A 3,988-nucleotide genomic window follows, 5' to 3' on the forward strand; every position below is an offset into this window, starting at 1 on the left:
ACACACACACACACACACACACACAATTTTTTATCGTCGGTAGGCCGCATCGATACCATGATCAATACCATCAAAGATTCTGTATAACAAGATGGTACACTACTCTCTTTGAACCAATTAAAAAAGTGTCCTTAACATCCAGTGGCGCCCTCTTCGAATAAGCGCCCGATTTGCGAACAGAGTAACCCGACTTGTGTGGAAAAAAGTCAAAATGAAACTAACAAGTTTTTGTATATATTTTTTTTTGTTTCGTAAAAACGCCTTTTTAAATGATTACGCTGACAAAAATCCTCTTTAGGTGGAAGGAGCTACTGTTTTCTTTGTTTAATTTGACTTTAAAACGAGAGGTGAGTCGTCGTTAAAATAAAATAAACCCAAAACTCCGCACTGAGCGAACCGGAACAGCTGATGCTCAAGGAGGTGCTATTCCTTTCCTTCTTCTAGAAAAACGAATACGAGCTTCAATACAAAGACTGCAGCGACATCTGAACCAATGCGCGGACTTCCACGGACACTTTTTTGGCGGAGTGAACTATCTTGTTATCAAGCGAGGTATTCGCCCAGCAGTTACTGTTCCCCGGGCGAATTTTTCACGCTTTTAAAAATAGTGTCGCTGTACAGTTACCCGGTGCTCCGCAAAATACTAGATCTATGCCTAGTCGCTGTTCCCAAGTCCCTATTTCCCCGCAAAAGGACGTCACTAGTCGCTGTTCCACTGCGCAGCGCTTGATATTTTCCGTGCAACCACGGTCAGACAAAGATAGTACATAACAAAATGATTCACTCAGCCCAAAAAGTGTCCACAGAAGTCAACGCAATTGCTCAGACGGCGCTGCAGTTTTTGTTTTGAAGCTCTTAAGTTTCTCCAGAATAATAGGAATAGCACCCCCTTGCGTGCGTAGATCGACTGCTGTTCATTAGCTGTTCGGGCTCGTTCTGTTCGGAGTTTTAGTGTTTTAAACAATTTTAATAACCTCTCGCCTCTCATTCTAAAGTCAAATTAAACGAAGAACACAGTCGTCTCCTCCTCCGAAAGATTTTTAAAAAGCGTTCTTCCGAAATTTGAATTCTTATAATTTATTTTTAAAAACTTGTTCTTTTCACTTTGATTTTTTTTTCACATACGTAGGGTAACTCCGTTCACAAAGGGTGTGCATTTGCGAAGATGGCGCCACCGAATTTTGAGGACACTTTTTTATTGGCTCAAATAGAGGAGAGAACCCTCTTGTTATGTATAATCTTTGAGGGACAACAGAGCCGCGCACTTTCAATAAAAAATTATTGATACAATTAGATTGCCGATTACCAAAGACAGTATCATTCAACAATTAATTTAAATACCCTCTGCGTTTTACTGAGTCAGATATCACTTAAAGTTTGTATTGAACGAACAGACTTTTCAGGTATAAAAATATATAATATGATTCTTCAGGACAGGGTCGATCTTTAAAGTGTTGGGGCAGCATTTTCTTCTTGCTCATTCGGGATAAAAATTGAAGTTGTGTGACTTGTCCATCTGCGTACATTAATTGTTTGTTACACATTCTCCCTTCTTTCTTTGTAGTGCCTTTCTGTTTGGTCTGTGTTTTTAGTTTCAGCTTAGAAATGGCGTGGAAGTCGCTTAATGTCCGCAGAAAGACGAATATATTTAATTAGATGGGGGCCGTACAGAGTAATTTTGTCAAGGGGACAATAGGGAGGGGTGATGCCCCATACCGAATGGATCGGCGGGTTTGAGCACCCCTTATAAGGTGTATGTTAAAGTGTGCTGTTGAGAAAAAATATGTGTCTCGACGTGGTGGAATCAGTTGCCGGTTAAAATAATGAAATGGAAGATATCAGCATCTTCCCTGTGTGTCCTCAAAATCCGATTGCGGCCTCTTCGAAAAAAAACCCCACGCTTTGCGAACATATTTACCCTACTTGTTTGGAACAAATCAAAATGAAACTAACAAGTTTTTGTATAATAAATTATAATTAAAATTTCGGAATAACGCCTTTTTAAATGGTTACGCTGACAAAAATCCTTTTCGGGTGGATAGGGTGACAGTTTTCTTCGTTTTATTTGGCTTTATAACGAGAGGCAAGAAGTCATTAAAATAAAATAAACCCAAAACTCACCTCTGAGCGAACCGGAACCGCTGATGCACAAGGGTGTGCTATTTCTATACTTCTTCTGGGTAAACGAAAGAAAGTTTCAAAACAAAGACTACAGCGACATTTGAACCAATGCGCGGACTTCCGCGGACACACTTTTAGCCGAGTGAACTATCTTGTTATGTACATTCTTTGGTGAAACTCAACATTTGTTACGCCAAACGTATCAAATCTAGGTACTGGGCAAATAGAACTCTGTAATTCTGAGGTAGCGACAATTGTCAGTATTTCTGTTCCGCGCTATTTACAGATTGGCGTTATCTAGATTGCACTGCGCGTTTTAACAATCGTATAATTGTATAATTCTTGTGGCTCTTCAGTTTCATGATATCTTCATTTTAATTCTAATTTTAATGTTCATATTTTTTTCACTTTTGAAAATATATGTGAATATTCCTTGATGTGAATAAAAGAATAAAGATGGAAGTAATTTTTTTAAAATATTTCAAAAACATAAAAAAATTAAATGTACTTTGTGAGCTTTGAGTTTGATACCTGGCATTATATCATTCCTGAGAGCTCTTCAATTTCATACGTTGATTTTAATTTTAATTTCAATTTTCATGTTTTTACCTTTAAAAAAATATGATATGAGTAAAACAATAGATGGAAGTGAAATTATTTTTAAAGAATGATTTTTTTTAAAAATAAAATTATTTAAAAGCACTTTGTGGACTTTGAGTTAGATACCTTGCATTGTATCATTCTTGTGAGCTCTTCAGTTTCATACTTTAATTTAAATTTTCATATTTTTACACTTTTGAAAATATATGTGAATGTGCCTTGATGTGAGTAAAAAGAATAAAGATGGAAGTGAATTTTTAAAGAAAATATTTTTAAAACATTAACACCTTCTTCAGATTGAAACGCAATTATAATAATATGATCGTTAAAACACGCAGCGCAATCTGTAGCTATCGGGATATAACGTGAAACATTTCGATTTACTAGAGTAGCTACGAGGCGTCAAGTTCCATTGTCTCATCATCGAGTGCCAGATCTGCCACAGACATTGGCAATCATGGCTCTCCATCCCTTGAACACTATACAACAGACCATGATGGATACGAAAGCAGAACACACACACACACACACACACACACACACACAAACACACACATACACACACATACACACATACACATATACACACAAACACACACATACATACATACATACATACATACATACATACATACATACATACATACATACATACATACATACATACATACATACATACATACATACATACATACATACATACATACATACATACATACAGACAGACAGACAGATCGGCAGACAGACAGACAGACCGACAGACAATCAGACAGACAGACAGACAGACAGACAGACAGACAGACAGACAGACAGACAGACAGACAGACAGACATACATACATACATACATACATACATACATACATACATACATACATACATACATACCTACATACCTACATACCTACATACCTACATACCTACATACCTACAGACAGGCAGACAGACAGACAGACAGACAGACAGACAGACAGACAGACAGACAGACAGACAGACAGACAGACAGACAGACAGACAGACAGACAGAATGACACAGACACGTACATACACTTACACAGAGACAACCACACATACATACAACAACAATAACAACAGCAACAACAACAGCAACAACCACTACATCATTCTTTCCATCACTAACAGCAAGAAAACACAAAATAAACCAGAAAGGCAGGCAAACAACATAGATTCAAGATTCAAAATGATTTATTGATTTGAAAGGCCTTTGGCCCATACATCCACATATTTTAACATATGGTTCGGCAATT

The sequence above is a fragment of the Aplysia californica genome, unplaced genomic scaffold (assembly GCF_000002075.1).
Source record: "Aplysia californica isolate F4 #8 unplaced genomic scaffold, AplCal3.0 scaffold00227, whole genome shotgun sequence".
Classification (NCBI taxonomy): domain Eukaryota; kingdom Metazoa; phylum Mollusca; class Gastropoda; order Aplysiida; family Aplysiidae; genus Aplysia; species Aplysia californica.